Genomic DNA, 24700 nt, shown 5'->3' with positions numbered 1-24700 from the left:
TAGATACCTAGTGTCATGTGTATTGTGTGTGTTGAGTAAGTGTCTTGTTACTTTGCAAAGTCGACGTCATTGTCTTTGCAAAGACACGCTAATTGTATCCGAACGTCTGCGGTACCTCCGGTGAGTACCGATCTCACAAGGACAGAAACTATATTCATTTATTAATTTATAATAAATGAAAAATTTCTGACCCTGGTGAGATTCGAACCCACAACCTTTCTGATTTTTTCGATCCAAAGGCAGGCTCTCTTACCACTGAGCCACGGAGGGGGTCAATAAAAGTTGCACAAATAAACATTGATTTTTGCTTAAATTCAATGTTCAAACTGCCAAGAGGTAGATGGGTGGCAGCTTGAACGTTGAATTTAAGTGAAAAGTAATGTTTATTTGCTCAATAAACATTTATTTCTGTTTGTCGTAGAATGTATTTTGAATTAAATAAATTACATACATTCTTCTTTTTGTGTCAATGAATGTAATTAAAAAAAAATTTGGACACCCTGTAAAATTAATAATGTTAACGTTTATATTACTGAATAGGGAATTGAATAACCTTTCAAATGAGCTAGCACTCGACCCCTACTCCCATTTAAAAAAATAGTCGATAACGTCATCACGCCCAAATGGATGACGTCACTAGTACGATATATATGTCAAAAAATCATAATTTAAAAATCGAATCTTTTGTATTTTACATTTTTTTTTTAATTCTGTAAATAAAGCAGTTTACAGGGGGGTCAAAATATAGTGAATAACCCTGTACATCTTATAATAAATTAATAAAAAGGGACAACGTGTACAGGATCAGCATCCAAAATAAGAGCCAAACATATTCATTTAATTTTTAAATGTCTTACAGAACAAACATCACGTTTGTTGTTAAATAATTAGGTGACACCGATTACTCAACATAAGTGCACTAGTTTCAATAACGCTTTGTCAGCTATTCAATATTATTCATAATTCACGACCAGGTTGTGTCAGCATTCATAACAACACTTTACAAGTTTATTTATACATACAGCCAAAGCATCGTGGATCATTCGATTTCATTGTTTTATCAATTTGTATTCGTGATTCAGATACATCATTAGATAGTTATACCTCAAGCCCACCAACTCGTTACAGATATATTTAGAAGTGATCAATAAATATAGTATGAACAAATAGTGTTTTACCAAATCAACCCTCTCCTCAGGGTAACTACCCAGTAAAATAAGGAGTTCTATTATATGGCGATCCTGCCAGGGAGTTCTATTATAAACGTAAACAAGTAACACATGCTCAAAAGAGATTATTTCATCCACAAGGAAAAAGTTTTCCTGTGATTTCATGGAGAAGATTATTTCATGTTTTATATTTTTGATGTTTTACTGAGTTTTATAATGTGTTTATGATTTTCTATATTTATAATTATTGCTCGAACTTATAGTACTTAATACTAAATTTAAATTAGTTAAGCAGTAGGTTTAGAAACAATCTTGGAACCAAAGAAGCATTATTCAGTTTGCAGGTCATGATTCAAAGATGTAGGGATAACAACCGGTATATATGTCTTGATGTCAAGAAGGCTTTTGACCGAGTTAAACAGTGACCGAAATGTATGATGAATATGGGGTAAAACTAATACCTGTAACGCAAAACTAATGATTGTTAGCAAAACGGAGTTATAACTAACGAACATCAGAGCGTATGGATTGAAGTTAAAAAGAGTTAAAAAGATTAACAATATCACCTATTTGGGCGGCAACGTTAACGACAACTGGGATATTAACAAATAATTAAGAACACGCATTGAAAAACTCGCTACATAGTTCCAACTACTTTGGATCTGAATTTTCAACCTGATGATGGACCGATTAGTCCGAAAACGTTTGTTTTGTACTAGTGATGTACCCACTTTAATCCAACTTGGATCTTTTTAGAAAAATTTTAATAAATTTATATACCATCTAGCTACAGAGAAGTTTTACTTAGTAAATTTTTTATTATTGACAGCCAATGAGAGGAATTTTTTCCTTTTTATTTTATTACAATAATGTTATTTATATTTAGCATGTGAATTTCAAAATACACGTTTGCTTTCACTCCCAAAATGTCATAAACGTTAGCAAGAGCGCTCGAAACGTTGATGCTTGAATTTTTCTCAGAAGATGCAAATAAAGTAAATGCGTTGTAATAAAAGAACCAGACGAAATCAATGAAAAAATTAATCGATTATAAATAGAAGAAAGTAGTAGTAAATAGTGATACAGAATAAGAAGTAAATGAAAGAGACATCTTCAATGCGAAAAAATGGTCAAAACAAGACGACAAAAGTAAAGGTGAACCGATTTATACACATAAGGATGGTACGAGGTGGCATGCACTGCAATATTTTGGTACATGAAAATGAACAAAACGGGGCAATATAATAAAACAATTATTAGCATCCACCCGAGCTACAGGAGACTAAGAAAACGTCTTTAAAAATTTGGAACTGCTTTCTTCTGCACTTCAAGGATTAAGTCGACTTTACATTACATGATTTATCATGTGATTTGTCATATGATTTGGTCATGGAGTAAAATTTACATGTTTACACTGTGTGATTTGTCATATGATTTTGCCATAAGCATTGTGTTTTATCATAAGCATTGTCATGCGGCTCGTCATGGGCAAAATCATATGATAAATCACGTGATAAATCATGTAGTGTAAAGTAGACTTTAGACTTTTAACCTGTTCCGTCTTTTTGCTAGCCATCTTTTTCTAAATAGAGGTATAACTAGTGGAAGAAAACTGTTGCAATTGATACCTATTAACTTATTATTTCCAAATTTCTCCATCTGAAATCCCCATCATCAGCTGTATTCAACTAATAAGGCCATTTTATCGGAAGATGTTATCTGGAATATATTAAACATGAAATTTTTAAAATATTATCTGATACATGTATTTGTACAGAGTGCAGAGGAGAGGGTGATTTAGTGTTCACACAGGAAACAAGCAAGCAAGAAAAATTTCAATAAATAACGCGTTTGAAGAGAACTTGCCGAAATATTCTACGAACACCTAAGCAGTGCCGTCTTAGTCAAGTTCTTAAGTCAGAAGATTTCATTTTTGTTTCCTTTGCATACACCTGAAGATCATTAATGATAGAAGATTAAAAGTGAGAACATTAAAATTATTTTAAAAAATACAAAAAACTAAATATATGATGACAATAAAGAACACAAATATACAAACAAACATACATTTTGAAGATGTACCGATAGAAAGGGTTGACAAAAATATAAAATACCTGGGAACCTGGATTTCAGAAAATAATGAAACAACAGAAATAAGGGCCAGGATAGAAATAGCAAGACATGCCCTTTTTTAAATAAAACAATCCTCAATAAAGACCTTTTAGAAGTGAGAGTGAGAGCTTTAAGATGTTACGTATTTTAGGGACTTAATAGCTGGACACTTAAAAAAGAACACAACTAAACTACACTTATTTGAAATGTGAGGTTCAAAAGAATTCTTAGAACAGCATTGCCACAGAAGAAATCAAACATATTAGTATTGCGAAAAATGTCCAAAGAATACGAAATAATACACACAATAAAAATAATAAAGTTACAATAACAGGGACAAGTAATGAGGGGAGAGCGATATAAAATAATAAGATTGATAAAATATCATGGTTGCAAAAGTAAAGTAGTATACAACATGTTTTATTTGAACTTAAGTTGACAAGTTATACAATTTAAAAGTCCTGAATACAGTTTGGAAAATTGTTATACAAATTTAATGACTATGGTTATTTATCAAACGTAATAATGAAAAAATAGTTTTAAATTAATAAGAATTGAACTTGAAAATGAATTAAACTTGAAAATGGCAATGTTGAGCTTTGGACATAAAGTGGTAGGCCTTGTAAGGCACTGAGATATGACACTGTGTTTTTATGGTTTAAGTTTAACAAAGTTAACTTTCTTAGATATTCTCTGGGCAAACTCATTTACAATTGCATTAACATCAATATTCTCGAGCACTGCAAACTCAATTGACATCAAAGCTAGTCACACCAATCTGTCTTGCGAAATGGAAGACCTCAGGTAATTTTTTACTATTTTCAACTTGGAGAAACTCCTTTCTCCACTCGCGACAGACACTGGGAGAGTAAGAAGGATTCGCAGTGCTACACACAGATTAGGAAAGTTCTCCACAAATCCGTTGTCTGCTATGCTAAGTAGCTCAACATGTCAAATGGGCCTTTGATTTTGCTTTTGTCTTCCTTTTCGACATTCTGAATCATGCTGTTGACAAGTTTCAATTCAGAATATAGTTGAAGACCATCAATGTCACTGTGCTGGCCATCAGTGAGAGCAATGTGTAGGACTTGCAGCATTTTAGTAAGGTTTTGTCATTACTTGTGGTCTTTGAATGTAGAAACCCAAACAGTTGGTGATAGTTTTGGGACTGCTCAAATCTGTCTCCTAGAGAAGAGATACACTGATCCAAGACCGCGTAGAAGAATTTAGTTTTGAACACGATCTCAGGATCAAGAACTGTTTCATCACTTGATTCATAAGAAATCATTTTCCTTTTTTTCTCGGCCGCAGTTCACTTTCTTTAGGGAATGATGGGTCAACTTCAATTATTTCGGCCACTTCCCTGCAATCGACTAATATTCTGTTGAATCCTACAACTCCTTGTTTCTTGAAAAAATTGCTTCGTTGAAGAAATCAAAGCAAGAGAGTTTGCTATGTCCATATCAACCTCTTGAAGTTTCTTGCTTATGAGGTTTATCTTAAACAAAATCATATGCCACGTTACTAAGCAGCAGATAAATCGGAAATATTTCATCTTTTTGGCCAAACTTGTAGCTGTATTTCTTGCATATGCGTCTAGCCTTTTTTGGTCTTGACTACATTCAAAAAGCTCGTCATATACTTCCCAAGCTTCAGTGGCACAACCGCATTAATTTGAGTCTCCCACCTAGTCTCACTCAAAGATTTCAGGGTCAAGTTTGTTACGTGTTGTTTCATAACATCCCAACGATGTGGTGATCCTGCGAAGAAATTGTAGACCTCCTGGATGATTCTGAACATGGAAATTATTTGTCTATAATAAAATTAAAGCTTACTAAGGCTTTCTGAAATATTACTAATTCATCATAAATGAATGAATAATTGGCTTAAAAAATTGACATAATTTAAATAATTTATCGCATTTTAATTTTTTTTTGGGGGAGGGGAGAAATTCGCCCCAAACCCTTGGCGCCCTGTTCGGGCGCACGGCCGTCGGGCCGGCTCTGGGAAGGAATTATGGAAAGAAGGAGACTGTCATAATTGAAAAATTTAAGGGGCTGGTTCAAATGCAGTTCAATTGAACTATTCAGAGCAGCGGTAGATAGAGTAAAGATAGTGATGATGATATCCATTCTCCGATTGGGAAACGTAAGTTTTTACATACATACTCAATTAACGATTCACATAATGAACTGAATTTATTGTTGTGGAATATCAAACCAGTTTTCGACAAGGAAAATCTATAACTGACCAGCCGTTCAACTGACAAGCTATTCAAAAGTTATATCAAATATTGCATAGCTTTGACATCCCCCAAAAATACATGCGACTAGTAAAAGCAACAATGAACTCGTCAACAACAACTGTCAGAATACAAAATGAGCTCATTGAGAACTTTTCAATATTCAAATGATTAAATCAAGGAGACGAGCTTACGTCGAAACTATTTAAATTTTCTCGAAATATGTGATAAGGCAAAAACAGAGGTAAAAAAAGACTGATTGTATTGAAGAGTCTCAGATGCAGAATCCATCATTAAAATGGTAAATAGTAATTTAAATCTGAGACTATCTGCGACTTTTTCAATTAATAAGACCGCAGACGACAAATATAAAAAAACGAAAAGGAAACGATCACATTCCGTTTTCATTCGTCTAGGAAAAAAGGACAGAAGAGGAACTTTCAGTACTCAAATCCGAGTAAAGATAGAAACATAATAAATGATGGTTTTGCTTGTTTTCGATCCAGAGGGATGCACATCGCGTCCTAATGGGATTTTGAATTATCTTTCAGATTCCCTTTAAATTGATGGTCCGGCTGTTTTTCGATTCAGAGGAGTGCACGCTAACGAACGCTACTGAGGACGCCTGCAATGGTAGAAACAGCCTGTCCAGCGGGTGTGCATCCCTCTGAATCGAAAACAAGCAAAACCATCATTTATTATTTTTGTAAATTGTATATTCGAAAGACTAAAAAACTGACGCAGGCAAGAGCTAGAGGAAACAGATGGACAGTTGCATTAGAGGGCGATATTAAAACTATAGAAAGACATCCGGGAGTTGCATTCAGCACCGATGGAACAGAATAGCCAGAAATTCAAAAGAAAAATAGTAAAGCTAAACAAACAAAGCGAAAAACCATATTTTTCAGTCGCTCAAATGTTCCGCTCCAAAACACACACTGGAGATCAAAAACTACAAAACTATATCTTACAGATGCGAGGCATAGATAATGACAGAAAATACAAAAAGAAAGCTGGAAGTGTTTGAAAGAAAAGTCCTCAGGAAGATATTTGGAGGTATTAAGAAGGAGATCAGGTACAACCAAGAACTCTTACCAACTGTTCCAAGAGGCACTGATATCAGAACTTGTTTATCTTCAGAGACTTCAATCGGCTGGTCATGTAGTGAGAATGGGTACCGAAGAGAGCCCTAGATAGAGAGAGCAAATACCAAAAGGAGGTCACGAAAAAGGTGGTCATCACGTTCTCAGGTTCTGACGCCAAGATATTCTTCTCCCTGGTCCTCTCTTTCCAAATATCTTCTAGTTTGCGCTCTTTGATTGTGTTAATCTCGCATTCCTTGCCCATTTTACGTAGGACCTCAACATTAGTCATCCGATCTACCCAAGAAATTCTTAAAATATGTCTGTATCTATGCGTTGTTTTATTCCAGTAGACTGGTGCCGTTGACTGTTTATGTTGGTACCAAGGTATGTGTAGCTGTCAACCCTGTCAGTTGGTTAATCCAAAGCCGTGTATTTAATATTTCGCACTTACTGACTGTACTGAAACTATAATGTACACCAAGAAGCTGACTGCCATTTCTATAGCTTGATGGACAGGCTAAAAATATATATGTTGTGTCTCCATATTTTTAGGTTTTGAACTTACTATGTACACTGTAGACGTAACATTTTGTTAGGCGTACTTTAAGAGCTAATGTTACATAGGACCTACATAGGACCTTTTTCATTTTTATAAAATTAGAACGTGCTTTTTCGATTGACTTTTATTTCTGTAGTGTAGTCATTATTTTCTGTTAAGTGTTCCTAGGTAAGTGTACTTTTTTACTCTTTCGATCTGCTGGCCCTCTACTATCAAGATTTCCTTAGTATTATGGTTGTTTTTACTGATTGCCATAAACTTCGTCTTTTTGATTATGTCCAGGTTTTTCTCGTTGATCAACTTTATCAGCTCGCTAGGTAATTCATCTGGACCAGCTGATTTATTGGTTTTCATAGAGTTTATTGCCTGACCAACCTCTGATTTGGTTATCTCTGGGCCTACATCTCCCGTTTGGCTATCTACGGATCTACTAACTTCTCTCTGGTCATGAAATAGTTCCTCGATGTACTCTGTCCATCTTCGTAGTTTTCGCTCTGTCTACATTATAATATTTCCATTTTTGTCGAGCAATATATTTGAGGTTCTTCTATTTCCTATTCCGGCTAGTTCTTTGACTTTTTATGTAGGTTGAAGTTGTCACATATGTGTTTTGCAGTTCTTCTATCTCTTTACATTTTTCAGAGAAGTAGGTTTCTTTAGCCTCCCTAATTTTTCCTGTTTATAGCGCGGGTCTTTGAACTTATATAGCTTTGAAAAAGCTCTGGAATGTACACATTTCACCTTCATGTTTAGAGACGGACCTGCAGTTACTTACCGGTTCTGAGAACGGGGCAATTTCTCAGTGCTTAAGGGCCTCTCTGTGGCCACCCAAGGAAACGAATACAGATCTCCATAGGAGCATTCATTTATAACCATTGCACTGTACGCTTGCTTTCTAATTAAAATTGTTTATTAACGATACAAACTGTAATAATATCGATAAGCGCTTCCTTCTTGTTTGTTGTAATCGAAAAGTAAGTCGAATGAATAAACACCCAAATTATCAAATGACGACAAAGAACATTAACCTAGTTACAGAAGACATTGGGTGGAATGCATAAAATGTAGTACCTGCTAATGCTTTAAGTATGTACTACATTTTTGAAGATTTTACTACACTTGCAAAGCATTACTACACTTAGAAATGCTTTGTAAGTGTTTTACTACACTTACAAAGCATTTAATGCTTTTTAAGTGTAGTAAAATCTTCAAAAATGGAGTACATACTTGAAGCATTAGCAGGTACTACATTTTATGCATTCCACCAATTGTTTGGTGTTGGAGCAACGGAATAACAAGAAGAACAGAAATAAAACGTAAAAATACAATGCACTTTGCACTATCCAAAAATAAATTGATTTGCTAGCAATATAACTGAGAAAACTGGTGATTATTATACAAGAAAAAATCAAGAAGTCTATAAATGAAAAACAACAGCCAACCAAATTAAGGTAAATCAGTGCGGTGTAATAATCATGCCAACATCCTAAAATTAGGACAAGAAGTAGAAGACAGACTCTATCTTCTTCTTAAGTGCCATCTCCGCGACGGAGGTCGGCAATCATCATAGCTATTCGAATTTTAGAGACGGCTGCTCTGAAAAGTTCGTTTTTGATGTACATCCGTACCACTCTCTCAGGTTGCGCAGCCACGATATTCTGAGTCTCCCTATGCTTCTTTTTCTCTGAATCTTTCCCTGCATAATCAATTGGAGCAAGTTGTATCCAAGCAAGTTATATAGTTGGGCCAAGTGTACAGACTCTATAGTCTATAGCAGGGGTTCCCAACCGGTGGTACGCGGGAAGATTTCAGGTGGTACGCGTCGTGTGGGTGAAACAAGCGATTACGATACGAATTCTTCACCCCAGCACAAGTTTTCACCCGTCTCTTCAAACTGAGGTCAGAAGTTTTAATGCTTTTAACTGAAAAAGTAATGACAGACTTAACACGCTGAACATGGGTCTTCGAGGAGCAGACACAGCACCCTTCGTAGCCAATGAGAAAATGAAATCCTTCAAGAAAAAGTTAGTTCTTTTATGTTCTAAAATACAGTGGAAGGATGTCTCTGCATTTCCTACGCTGTCATAATTTTTTATCAAAAACGAAATATCTCCAATACCAGATGTGGTTGCCGATATAATTCTTCACTTGGAATCTCTTCAAGAAATTTTTAATAAATATTATTGTATTTCTAAAAATATATTGGGGGCTTCCTTCCATTCCATGTCCCCTCTCCCAAACCGGTGTTTATTGGTACGCTAAAATCTTCAAAATATACCAGGTGGTACACAATTGCTCGAAGGTTGGGAACCCCTGGTCTATAGGATTTATCAAAACTATAAAGATCACCAAGTAAAGAAGTACGAACGCCATTATTCTCTGACTATTACAGATCAATAGTGCAACACTAGTGCGAACTATCACAAAGGAAACTTGACATGTGAATTTTACGTTAAAAGAAACTATTGTCAAAACAAATTAAGAGAAGAACAGATAAATACCTAATAAATATGTGTAAACGAAATGGTTCTAAATCTGTTCTGTTGTGGTAACGGGTTTATTTGCAAAAAATCGTTTATTCGGTAACACCAGTGTTTGTTTGCTTAACTGCATCATTATCTTTGTCTATCCCAATGCGAAGCTGATTTCCCTGATTACATGTCTATCTTTGGTCATTCTAATACCAATGCCCTTCATATACAATATACATGTCCTGCCTAAGCGTTTCCCACCAGGTGTTCCTCTGCTACTCCATCCAAAGGCTTGCAACTCAACAATTCTTCGTACAGGTTGGGTATTATTTTGACGTTAAACATGCCACAACTATCTTAATTCACGACTTCTGATTTTAGCATTGTTTAATAGACTTCCTCTAAATTTGTCTTTCTATCTTTCAAGGCTGTCTTTCACACAACCTCCACTTGCTTCGTTCTATTTCATCCATACCACTCTAACTCTACTGCACGCATCTCCACCTATCGCTATATTCTAGTATTACTGCTAATTCCAACACATCATATACAGCAGTGCTTTGAATGAATGATTGAATGAATGAATGATTTACAGCATGAATTAGTGAAGGTAAAAATGATTCTGATATTGATTCAAATTTTGCTATATCATAAAAAGGTGAACAGTTTTTAATTTTAAGAGATTTAATTTTTAGATGAATTTAAGAGTTAACGCTACAAAGCGCAGTAGCTGTAGAAAAAATCTATGAAGATGGCAGTGGGATTAACAAACTTGATTGCGTTGGTCATGTACAAAAACGGATGTCCAAAAAAGAAACAAGGAAGACGGAAAAGGACTTTAATGTGCTGGGTGTCTCACTGAGACAGTAATCTATGAACTGCTTCAGCTATTAATGGAAATGCGACCAGGAAAAAAACGCACTGTGTTGCTTCCATGCAAAAAGCTGTATGGGTCATTTATTTTCACCGTTTGCCATCAAATGAAAACCCTGAACACGGATTATGCCCAAAAGGGAAACCAGTTAGTGTAAATATACTAATTCAGCTGGATTAAGAGCTTTATACAAAAATAAACATAGTTTGTCAGAAACAATTATGAAACTTATAAAGTCAGTTTGTAGAGACTTGTCAAAACCTAAATATGATTTGCTCTTCGCTTAACACTCTGAAAGAGCTGAAAGATATTGATATCACGAGAATAAATGACTGAAAAAAGGCACAACTACTATAAAAATGTGTAAGTAAGAAAAATGAACGAAAAAACTTAGGTCTACAAAAAAAGATAGGAAGAATGACTGAAGGGTTCTAAACAGGGCTGTTTTAAGCTCTCCTGAAAAGTTGCAATTTTAACTTTAGGAACATGTAAACCAAAAGCTCTTAAAGATTACGACTTGATTTTTTTTACAATATCCCGCATATACAGAGTGAGTTTTATGTATGGAAACCCTCAATTATCTCGGAAAGGGCTTGCACGATTTTGATAGATTTTGGTGGATAAGGGTTTTCTAATGCGGCCGATAGTATAGTAGTAATTACATTGTTGTCAGATCTTCCGTTTTTCTGGAAATGTAATGAACTTTCTTATTTCAAATGCAACACTGTATATTTTTTGCGATATGAAGTCATTAAGAAATACTAATTATTTTTTATTGCTATATTCCCTATACCTAAATGCCATAATTCAGGAGTTATTGATACATATAAAAAAAATTAAACAAATTGTAAAAATCAATTTTTTCGGCGCGAGTAGCATTATTTTCGGTTTTTTGGATCATTGGGAAAAAAACGTCTTTTGTAATTCTTCTCTAAAATTAATCGTTTCCGAGTGTTATAAACAATTTAAAACTGAAAACAATCGAATATTGACGATTTTCAAGATACAAAAACACAAATAAAAATTATTTTTGAAACTACGAAGTACTTAAATTCAAGTTAAAGCCTTATTTTATCAGTTACCGATAAGTAATTTGAGCTGGTTTCATTTTAGAACATTGTTTTTTAATTGTTAATGCCCGTCCTCTCATATGCGCTTCATTAACAATTAAAAAGTAATGTAAATAAAACGTGCCAAAAAATCTTATGGCGAGCTGATAGAAAAAAGTTTGAGCTTGAATTTAGGTACTTTGTAATTTCAAAAATTATATTTTTTGCTTGTGTTGTTGAACCTTGAAAATCGTCATTATTCGATTTTTTTTCAGTTTCAAATTGTTTATAACTCGAAAACCATTACTTTAAAGAAAAATTATAACAGAAATTTTTTGTTCCCAATGATCCATATAATGTAAAATAATGTCTACTCGGAATAAAAAAAAATTAATTTTTATAATTTGTTTAAATTTTGTTTTAAATAAATGTAGCAATAACTCCCAAATTATGGCATTTAGGTATAGGGAATATAGCATGAAAAATAATCAGTATTTCTTAAGGACTTCAAAAGGTAAAAAAATACAGGGTGTTCCGTTTGAAATAAGAAAGTTCATTAGATTTCCAGAAAAACGGAAGATCTGACAACAATGTAATTACTAGTATAATATCGGCCGCATTAGAAAACCCTATAAAAAAATACCAAAATCTATAAAAATCGTGCAAGCCGTTTCCGAGATAATTGAGGGTTTCCATACATATAAAACTCACTCTGTATAAGCAAGATTCTGAAGCAGAATTAAACTGAAAAAATATGTTGACTACAACAAATAAAAATCTAAGTAAAGGGCAAAATAACATGTAGTCTTACGGGAGCAAGCCAGGGGTACCTGGTCCTCTAAGAAGGTAGCCAGCCAATTACCTAATTTATTTAAGTACAAAACTTTACTTAACAAATCAAAATCTAAGTAAAGGGCAAAATAACATGTAGTCTTAAGGGTCGTTTAAACACAGCGATAAATCAAACAACTTATCAAGGTCAATCGAGTTGTTGCAACTTATCATTGTGTGTAAACGGTGCATCGCACAACTTATCAAAGTTGGAGTTGGGTTGAAGGTGGTATCGCATTGAATCGCAGCGTCTAAACAGTGTTTCAACTTGTCATCACAACTAGTTGCTGTGACTTATCGTTGTGTTTAAACGATGCTTTACGGGAGCAAGCCAGGGGTACCTGGTCCTATAAGAAGGTAGCCAGCCAATTACCTAATTTATTTAAGTACAAAACTTTACTTAGTATTATATCTATATGTATATCTATACCTCTACCTCTATCTATATCAATCTTTACATCAGTTTCTACCACTGATTAACGGTAACCCTGTGCATGCAATGTTGCTGTCAAGTTGCACTCCGTTGGCTTTTTTGTTAAAATATATAAACTAATTGTTTTAAATACAATGTAATTGTTCTGTAGGAAGTATTAATTAAAATAATTTCATGATTTTTTTAACAAGATGTATGAGAACGGTTTTTTAAACGCATAGATATACAATGTAATGCAATTTAAGATTGTTGGTGAGGATTAATAGTAACTATATTCTATGTTGTTATGTTGTAGTCTTTATTATATTATTAGAAGTTTTTATACTACTATACTTTATTTGGAAATGTTTGACAGCACGGTTTTTATGGTAGAACATCGGTCTAGATACAAATATAATATACCTATTCGTCAAATTTATATCTCTACTACAATTCGGTAGAATTTAATGTGACATTGACGAGTCGAATTAACTTAATTAACATTGACGAGTAGTTACTATGGCTTTCAAATATAAAAATATCTTTATTCTTGCTTTTTTGCTTGGCTCTACAACTCCAAAGGAGTCTCGGCCGTGCTTACTATTTTTCCACCTACCTCTACCGAAAGTATACTTTTCCGTACCTGATTGTAGGGAGCAAAGTTGTACTTTTCCTCCCTAGGGAGGAAAATATTTTTCCTCCCTAGGGAGGAAAAGTTAAAGTGACGTCATGGTATTTCATTCATGTAATATAACTTATTGACGCCCTGTACAATATCTATTTTCTATTACGTAAGTATCTATACATTTTAACGTTTATTTAAAAACACTCTGTATTTTGCAGAATGGTAAAAAACACTAAATTGTTATTCTGATTTAACAATGTTTACATTAATAATTTGACTTATATTTGACAGTTGACAGTTATATTGTACCTACTTGCTAGTTTTAGTTCTAATAAATTTTGTTGGTTAGTTACATAAATAAATTAAGTAAAAATGATAAAATGACTTGTTATTTGAGGAAGGTGGAAAAACCATATGTATAACATGGGAGTAAAGTGCCTTTTCCTCCCTTGAATGATTACTGCCCTCCGCTACGCGTCGGGCAGTAAACTTCATTCTCGGGAGGAAAAGAAGCAATTTCCTCCCTTGTTATACAAATAGCTATTCCTCCACACTTACTGTTGTCTTATGCCTCCCATGGGTGTAATCCCATCTTACGTAGATCAATCGTTACTGCATCCTTCCATATTGTTCTTGGGCGACCAACTAAGCTTCTGCCATCAGCCATCGGGTCTTTCCCAGGAGCTTGTATTTAGTAGTTTTTCATCATTCGATCTCAGTATGTATCCTGCCGATTTTATACTATGTATTTGTCTTGATGTATCGTACTATCGTACTATGTATCGAAAAAAACTGGAATATCTAGGCTAGGCCACATAATGAGAGGAGAAAAGTACTCTCTGCTAAGACTCATAATCCAAGGAAATGTATGGGTATGGGTGCAGTTCAATAAAGTTGTTCAGAGCTGCAACCAACAAAGTTAAGATTGCTGTGATGGTAGCCAACCTCCGATAGGAGACGGTACTGCAAGAAGAAAGAATCGTACTATGTTTTTATCTCCATAGAGTGGTTTGAGTGTGTCTTCTTTTCCAGTCTTCTTTTATCTATTCTCTGCACCCTCTGCAAGGTCCAAATATCGCCTGTAGTCTGTTCCGTTCTAGGACTAATAATTTTGTTGTTTTGTTGAACAATAGTTTTATATATCTTTTTTTCTCTCTTTGGTAGCAGTAGAACTGAATAGTCTTCGGCTGTTAATGCTGCTTCAAAGTAATTGAATTCTTTGATAACTTCGAAATTTTCCCCAAGTCCAATTTTAGTAAAAGACCAATTTTCCCAGTTCCGCTTTCAAAAAGAGTAAAAACTACTTTCAACCTACTTTAAAAAAAAGTCAGAACAATGGTACCTACTGTATATTTGGAAATAAGTACCTATCTAAATAACGACTTACGACTTCGTAATACTCACCACGAGAGTCTCTTGGCATCCAGCATGCAATTAGATGAAGAAGAACAAGTATCTCTAATGACATTTCGAGAGAACGATAGGTACTTTTACTTACGATTTTCATGAATAAAAGTACTACAACCTTGATGTACTAATTATTACAGTTCATCAGTTATTGATTAGATTGATAAGCCAAAAACACCTACAATTTTAATGTAGTCCATATTGTAAATTCAGATAGATATATTCTGGTCATGGTCTTTCCATAGCACGTGTCTCACATGCATATTACGCATAATAGTTTTTATTTTCATTCATTAATACCGTGGCCTTCACCTGAACAGAAAGGCATTTCTTTACTATTTTTTTAATCGGCCGAAGAATGTGCGCTGTTGCACAGTTTAGCTGGATTTGTTAGCTGTCGGCCAGGTAGAGTAAATGCATTGGCGCCCTATTACCTTTTATACAGGGTGATTAACAACGAAGCAAGTATATTATTTTGTCTCAAATGTTTTAAAATAAAAAAATAGAATTAAGAAAAATGGAAACATGGAAATATTCAGTAAAGAAAGATATAAGTAGATATTCAAGAAAGATAGTAGTAGGGGAGCCCAAGCGGAGATTTTTGCAGTTACTCGAGCGCGTCAGATTATTACATGGGGAGAAACCTTGTACCCTGAAAATGTACCTCTACCATATATTGGCTCTAAGTGCAGGGGTGTTCGTTAGGGGGGGGGGGGGGGGTTCGAAAAAAAATCTATTAGAAAAACTCGAAATCGTCAGATTAAGATAAGGTAAGTACATGTAAAACAGTGTATATTTCAAAAATCTGACGATTTGAGCGTAAGGAAATGGGTGAGTCCCAAGTTTCACAAGAAAAAAGCGAATATTTCGCGAAAAGAATGACAGATCAAAAAACTAAAAAATACGTAAGTACTCAATATTTTTCAAAAATCTATGGAATGATACCAAACACGACTTCCCACGGAGAGGGGTGGGGGTAAATTTAATATTTTAAATACGAATCCCGCGATATTTCGCGAAATGAACATTAGGACACTCGAAAAACTGAAACTTATTCAATATTTTTGAAAAATCTATCGAATGGCACCAAACACGACCCCCCACGGAGGTGGGGTGGAGGGTTACTTTAAAATCTTAAAAGGGAGCCCCCATTTTTTATTGCAGACTTGGATTCCTTACGTAAAAATAAGTAATTTTTATTCGAGATCTTTTTTCGAATTATGGATAGATAGCGCTATAATCGAAAAAAAACGATTATTGGAAATGGAAAATTAAATTAAAAATTAACAAGTCCCTACTAAAATGGAAAACTGTACTTAACTTTTTTGGTTTTAGGACCTACTCTTCACAACCCAATAGGTCCCCAAAGCGCTCGAGTGACTGTATATTTAGGATACTTTGTTCCCCTACCATAGAGGATAAGAGCGGTCTAGGACATAAAAAAGATGGCATGGCTGCGTAATATTCGCCGATTGACAGGAATTCATAGCTATGAAATGCTTCGTAATGCTGTTAAAAATATAACAATTTAATCCTGACTGTCTAACATCTCACCTGAGAAGACAATGTAGGGTGGACGCTTACGCAGAAATGCATGGCACCTAAAGAAGAATGGAAGATAATGACCAACTATTCAAAGAAAAAGGGTCGAATATTGGGATATTTGGAAGATATATTTATGATCAAAAATGAATAAGTAACCATTTTCAATTTCGTTGCAACACGAAACTACAGCCGCATTATATCCTAGTTCATTCAGAGAGTGCAGCATGCACCTCTACCGGTTTACCATACTGCTAAGATAGCCTTGATAAAATCTCAGGAACAGAAAAAGTAGAACACAATGAAAACTATAAATAACGCCATTAAAATATTTTACTTAGCCTAAGAATTTCTTACATTTTTATTCTTTACTATTTAGAATATCTTACAAGAGCATTTGTAGGCCGTGCAAATTGGATAATGGGTCTATTGAATAAAAAGAAGTATTTGCTTTTACTTCCTCGTATTTAAGTATTTACTTAATACTAATTGAATAAAGTCATTTCTTTAATGCTTTATTAAATTACTATTAAGTACATACTTAAATACGAGGAAGTAAAAGCAAATACTTCTTTTTATTCAATAGACCCAATGTCTTTAACAAGATAACATTTTATAAACTTTCTCTGCATTCATGGGGTAAATTGAAAACAAAGTGGATTTACAATAACCCTTTTAGTCTGGTAGTTATTGATATGCATGTAATTTTCACCACTGACCTCAAAGTAAGTTGTTAAAACATCATCATCATCATCACAGGCTCGACAACCCTTTCTGGGTCTTGGCCTGTTCCAGGATTCTTCTCCATTCTGATCTTTTTCGTGCTTTTTTCTCCAGTTTTTTATTTTTAAAGTTATTTATATCATTTTCTATTTGTTCGAAATATCTCAGCTTCGGTCTTCTTCTTGTTCTTTTTCCTACTGGCATCTGTTTGAATATTTTGTTTGGTATTTCGCCTTCTTCCATTCTTTCTACATGTCCCATCCAACGCATCCGTCCTATTTTAATGAATGTTATGATATCCGGAATGTTATGATATTGTACCTTCTTCGCCAAATTCCGTTTTCTTTTGTGCCCTTATATGTGTCGCAAGATTTTTCTTTCAAAGGTGGCTAGCAATGTTTCCTCTCTTTTAGTGAGTGTCCAGGTTTCTGAGCCGTATGTGAGTACCGGTCTTATTAAGGTTTTGTATATTTGGCATTTTGTTTTTCTTGCGACGTTATCTGATCTTAGTTGCAGAATTAAGCCATGGTAACTTTTTTTGGCAATAAATATTCGCCTCTTCACTTCCTCCGCTACGTTATTATCAGACGTGACTAGGGATCCCAAGTACTTATGTAACCCCTCAATGTTGTATTCTCCTATTGTTATATTTTGTGGCTGCCTTATTTCTGTGTTTTTACTTACCTGCATATATTTTGTTTTGTTCTGGTTAATTTTAAGGCCATTATTTAGTGCAGTTCGTTCTATTTGATTGAATGCCTCTATCATTTCTCTTTTTGATCTTGCGATTATGTCAACAAGTTATTAAAACATGCAAAGCTTAAAATTATAGTCACCCAATTCATAGAATCTTCGAATGGCAAGTTCCAGAAATGAGTAGAGCAGAAAATCCAAAGGAGACGTGATGGAAAACTGTTAGAAACACTTATTAGTGAAGCCATCCTCCACGTCATGAGATACGAATGTATCATCCAAATACGTTTACTTTTCTTATAACAACGTACCTATTTAGAAATGATTATATAGAACACTAGATGATACGAGTGCACTGGAAAAATGTATACACTGATGAGCGCACTAATAACTGGCAGAATAACGCAAAAGATGGAAAACACATTAAGTTGCGAGATAAAAAGAAATGAAACTATTGGAGGTGGGAGATTTAGCGATAAAAACCTAGACATTTACATTCTACTTATTGTTTCCCACCTTTAGACGTATCGGACGAGTTTGGCAACTTACACATTGAACAGTTTTAGTTGACAGACTCCTCTGGGCCTAGATTCCGTGCACTGTAGATATCTACATGTCGCTTTCTATCGATATTTGAATATCAAAATATATGAATTTTTAGCTTTAATTGAATTATTTTCTAGTTTTGCTCTAGTTTATCAATTAGAGTATAACCTAGCAAAACTAGAAAATAATTCAATTAAAGCTAAAAATTCAAATATTTTGATATTCAAATATCGATAGAAAGCGACATGTAGATATCTACAGTGCACGGAATCTAGGCCCTGATACGTCTAAAGGTGGGAAACAATAAATATAATGCAAGTGTATAGGTTTTTATCGCTAAATATGCCACCTCCACTAGTTTCATTTCTTTTTATCTCACAACTTAATATGTTTTCCATCTTCTGCGTTGTTTTGCCGGTTATTAGCGCGCTCATCACTGTATAGGACCACAAATAAAATGAACAATAACAAGAAAAGCACAGATGACAGAATAGGGAACATATTTCAAATAAATATGACTTCTTCGTATTCTATTTTTATACTGATATATTTTTTACTCCATTCTAGGAATTTGTGTACTTTCAAACAAACTCAAATTTCTCAGATGTAATTGTTACACAAAGGATTTTTCTATTTTTCTACCTGCAACTACTTTTAGGATCATTATATTTTTTCTCAGAAGTTTCGATCGGGCTGAGACTCACATTGGTGTACTTTGGGTTCGTATTTTGTATACTGATAAATTTGAGTTTTTGTCATACAGCACTATGTATAAGATATGTACCGATAGGAAATTAAAACATTATAACTACATAGTCCAAACCTGTGAAGATTTATTCCATCTTTTTCAATTCGGCAAAAGGAAGATATCACTGGGTGAGAGTGATAAAATTTTAAATGACAATTTCTACACTTTTGTCAAAAAACTTGATACTGTTACTGACATTTTCTTTAAAAATACCTTGTATAATCTCCCATACACTCACAGGAAAATCAGTACCCCTAAAGAAGTTGTCTTCAGTTAGTTTTTCATGAAGATGGAATTAGCAACAGTGCGACAACTATAGAACCATCATCTGCCTTACCTCACATGCCAGTAAATTAGTAAAATAATACTACATATGTATTATAATCAATTGAAAACTTTTCTACGAAGAGAAATCCCTGAAATACCCAAAGAGCAAACTGAATTTACCAAAGATAGAGCTAATTGAGAGCTCCTCCTAAACATAAGACAAATATGTAATTAAAAAAATCTAAGCAATTTAATATTCCAATATTCTAGGGTGACCAAATCATAAACTTGAAAAAGGGGTACACATCCAAAGAGGGTTTGGGGGCGATACTCTTCAGGGTCCTCCATCGAGACGTAATCATTGAAAAAGGCTCTTTTTAGCTAATTTTGGACATAAACCTTTTTCACTTTGCCTATGAATATGTAATTTAATTTAAAATGTGGGGCGTATAATAAATAGATGAAAACACCGATTTTGCAGCTTAAAAACCGGGACAATCCCGTTTTTACGGGACGTTTGGTCACCCTACACTATTCATTTGTTTTATAGATTATCGCAAAGCGTTCGACAGGGTCATATGGCAACACCTATATGGAAGGTACTAAAAGAACTAGGCGTACCATAACACTTAATTTCGCTTGTAACTGGAGTATACCAACGCAAAGTCAAAGTACTTGACACTCGTTGGAATTTCATCCAGAACAAGGTGTCACGACAGAGATGTCTACTGTATTCATCTAAATAAAGAAACATTACTAACTGCTCTTGTTGCAAACAGCCAAGAAGAGTTAATAATTGATCTCATACGACTAGTTAAAAACAAAAGTCAAATATTTGTTCTGCAGTTAAACACGTCAAACTCAAAGATCATTAGACAGACTACATAACGAACGAACGAAACACGTTGTTTATACCCCGTTTAGGCCTGAGCCTCTTCAGGGTGCTGGAAACTTCTTTTCATGAGTGTAAGGACGATGAAAGTAAGCTTGTTTGTGAGTGTTAGATTGACGTGAGAGTAGAGTACTTGAGGAGCAAAACTGCTAGTGAAACAGGGGTTTAGAAGGTGGAGGTTGTTTTAGCGCAGAAGCTATAGAGGTGAAGGAGAAGAAATTGTCGTGAACTTGCCCAAACCAACCAGGGAGAATTCAAAGCTACCACTAATGAGGAACGGCTCTTGGATTCAGCATGTAGGGATGCAGTTTACGTTATCTGCGATATATTAGGGTGATTTATTCTAGGATTTCGTAATACTCATCAGGAAGTTCCTTTCTGGAAAATTGTAGAAGATTGGCTGGAGGGAATGGAACTTTGTTTTTGGGAGTCCTGGTGAGTATGTGACCTTGCCGATTGCAAGGGGTTGTTAGAACATATTTTGCTCTATGATTACTACCGTTAATCGTACGCGAGACGTACTTGTTGCTGAAATAACGGATTCTCTCGTTGATAGGGGGTATTTTTGCGAGTGGATGAACTAACACCGACGGATAACTCCAGTGCTTCCTGAGGCACTTTTTGAGTATTCTACGCTCAAAAGCTAGGATGGTGTTGTTATGTGGACGGTTGATTGAGGCATAGAGAACAGCGCTGTAGTCGATAATGGGCCTATGTATGTTTTGTAGGTGTGAATGATAGTCTTGTTTGATGTATCTCCAGACGTCCCAGATAGCGCTCCAAGGAGTTTAGCTCTATTCCTTACCTTGTTTAAGGTGTGTTGGATATCAACGTTCCCGTTGAGTGTCCTGCTAAAATGGACCCCCAAATAGACCACTGATGAACGGAATTCAAGAGCTTCGCCCTGGAGAGTTATCCTAGCCCTTTCGTTACGGGTGCTATGAGAATGTCTGAAGGCAATCATTTGGGTTTTGGTTGGATTGAGGGTGACTCTCCATTTGTTACACCATGTAACGATTTTATTTAGCTGAGTTTCTGCCCTATCGAAGACAGAGTGTCTCAGCGTACCGTATGCAGTTCCAGCAGTGAGCAACGCAGTATCGTCGGCGTATAGTAGGATTGACTCGGTTAGATTAATGGGGTGGGGGGGATGTCACTATTGTATGCTGTGTATAATATTGGAGCTAATATCGACTCTTGTGGTACTCCTGCTTGTGGAGTGAATGGTGTGGAAAGTTGGTTGGCATTTTTGACGTGTATTGTTTGATTTGAGAGGTAGGAATGAATGAGTTAGATGAAAGTTATAGGCAGTCCAAATCGGCGGAGTTTTTCAATCAGGACTGTGTGACAGACCTGATCGAAGGCCTTTTGGACATCTAGGAAAATGTCTACAGCAGATTTTCTATGCTCATTGATAGTTTTGGAGATGAAAGTGGCTGACTACATAACTGAATAAATGAAGACTACATAGCTGAATAAATGAATATGACTACATAACAATCATCCACCCATACCACGATTGACCGGTTTGAGGTTGTGAGCTCATATTTATATGTGGGATTACTGATCACAAATACAGGGTTACTACAAGAAGAAATAAAACGTAGATGTGATCTAGCAAAACTCGCGGTACGAAAAATGGACAAAATTTCACGAACACTAAAAATGAGGTTGATCAATTGCTGAATATTCCCAATACTGTCATACGGATGTGAATCTTGAAAGCTGGAAAAACTGCGTCTTCTTTTTACAAGAAATGTTTACTAACAACTGATCTTTTTTCTATAAAATTACAAAAACGTTTTGTATAATGTCTCATATAATTATTATTCTTCAACTTGTATGTGAAATTTATAAAAATGCTAGTAAGCAAAGTAGAACAAGCACATTTTTGCTATTTCTTCCGCAACGATAAATACGATATTCCTTCCATACATTCTTTCTGCATTACTCACAAGATACTTGAGGTCTTAAATTTATTTATAATGTTAATTTAATTCTGTAAATTCCATTCCCACCGTAGATTATAGATGAAATATCAAATATACGCGTATTTATACATGTGTGTTAGTAATCAATGTATTCGGTATTTAAATCGCAACCACATACTAGTGATTCCATTGATTGTATAATAAATACTATTTTGTGTAGGCAATGGTATTGAGAATGAGATTTTATTATTGTACATGTGTACTAGATCTAATATAATGTTGCAAAATGTTGTAATTCAGTAATAGTAATACTAAATTAAAAAAAGTTTCTGCTAGGTCATATTCCCATGTAGTATCCTGTGATGAAGGTAGGTTGGCTCTCAGATATTGTAAATAAAGTAAGTAAATTTAAAACCACTTTCCGATTGGTAAATTCGGCCTAACTACCTTAACTAACAGCACTTGACTACTTGAATATTTCTGCTACATGCGAAAGTAACTGCTATTCGTATGGCATTAGAAAATGATTCAGAATTCCAGTCAGTACAATAGTTAACCAAAATATCGTGTTCCCATCTGCTGAAGATTTATTTGATGCCTCGTGACTGGTTCTTTTTGTTGAATGATTTTTGTCTCCTTCCATCGTCTTACAGCTCGTCCACATGAGGGCGGTTTGCCAACCCAACCGCCGCGGTTCGCATCTAAACATTCCGTATATGTATTTGGAACCTAGGAGTTTTCTATTGGTTCGTTGCAGCACGCGGTCATATTTTAACCAATAGGCGGCGAGGTCCCAAACGCATATATGGAATGTTATTCGGTTCCAAATTCATATACGGAATGTTAAATATTCGTACACCGAAAAAGATAAGTTTTTATTAGAGTCTGTTAAAAGGAGATTAATTTTAAAGTACTTGTTACTGTATTATTAAATAAAAATAAAACAATTAGAGTATTTATAATGTTATTTCTTGCGACATTCATATACGGTATGTTAAATATTCGTAGAACAAAAAGACGATTTATATTAAAGCCAGTTAAAATGAGACTGGTTTTTAATAGTATATTATACATTTTATTATATATTTTTAATAGTATATTTAATGATATTCAACTTTATTAATTTTGTAACGCAAACAAATTAGTAGTTTGTCAGTCTGACAGTTTGTTTACATATTGATAACTGTCAAAGCGTATATATTTGACTCGCCATTGGTTACTGCGCATGTGCCACCTTTATCGCGAATGCCATATCGCGATTCTATTGGTTAAAAATCTGTATTATATTGAAAATCTGTATTATAATAAAGTTCATTATGATACAGATAGTAACATCATAATTGATATATTATAGTATGAGAATAGAAAAATTATTGTTAATGTATTATTAAAGATCCATAAGGAAAAAGGTTTTCCTGTAGTTGGCTGTATACCATATAACACAAAAAACGAATAAAGTCCTTTATAAAACGTCTATATTTAAAATCCCTAAAAAGGGCTACATTACAGAACTAGTTTTCGATTGGTTGACTAATCATCATCAGTGCTCTCCTAAAATGAACATAACCTTATAAAATGGTGCAAAGGTTTTAAAATTTTGACTACGGTTAAAAAAAGTTGTACGTTATACTCACGTGATTTTACATGCTAACCATTATGTAATATATGTAAATAAAATTTGTAATATTATATTTTGGTGGTTAGCATGGTAAGGACACGTGAGTAGGTATAACCTACGACTTTTTTTAAACGTAGTCAAAATTTTAAAACCTTTGCATCATTTTATCAGGTTATATTCATTTTAGGAAAGCACTGATGATGATTGGTCAATCAATCTAAAACTAGTTCTGTGATGTAGCCCTTTTTAAGGATTTTAAATATAGACTTTTTATAAAGGACTTTATTCGTTTTTTGTATTATATGGTATACAGCCAACTGCAGGAAAACCTTTTTCCTTGTGGATCTTTAATAGTACATTAACAATAATTTTTCTATTCTCATACTATAATATATCAATTATGATGTCACTACCTGTATCATAATGAACTTCATTATGATACATATTTTCATTAGGATACAGATTTTTAACCAATAGAATCGTGATATGACATTCGCGATAAAGGTGGCACACGCGCAGTAACCAATGGCGAATCAAATACATATTCTTTGACAGTTCTCAATATGTAAACAAACTGTCAGACTGACAAACTACTTAATTTGTTTGCGTTACAAAATTAATAAATTTGAATATATTTTTTTGTGAATGATCATAGAAAAAATCGTGTAAACAACTTGCATTTAATTATCATTATGAAGCTCGTACTCTATACGAAACTCGCCGCTAGGCGGCTCGTTTCGTATCCCTTATACTCGCTTCATAATACATATACTATTAAAAACCAGTCTCATTTCAATTGGCTTTAATAAAAATCGTCTTTTTGTTCTACGAATATTTAACATACCGTATATGAATTTCGCACCAAATAACATTCCAAATACTATAATTGTTTTATTTTTATTTA

Source organism: Diabrotica virgifera, chromosome 7, assembly GCF_917563875.1.
Source record: "Diabrotica virgifera virgifera chromosome 7, PGI_DIABVI_V3a".
Taxonomy (NCBI): domain Eukaryota; kingdom Metazoa; phylum Arthropoda; class Insecta; order Coleoptera; family Chrysomelidae; genus Diabrotica; species Diabrotica virgifera.
Note: the sequence above shows the minus strand (reverse complement) of the source record.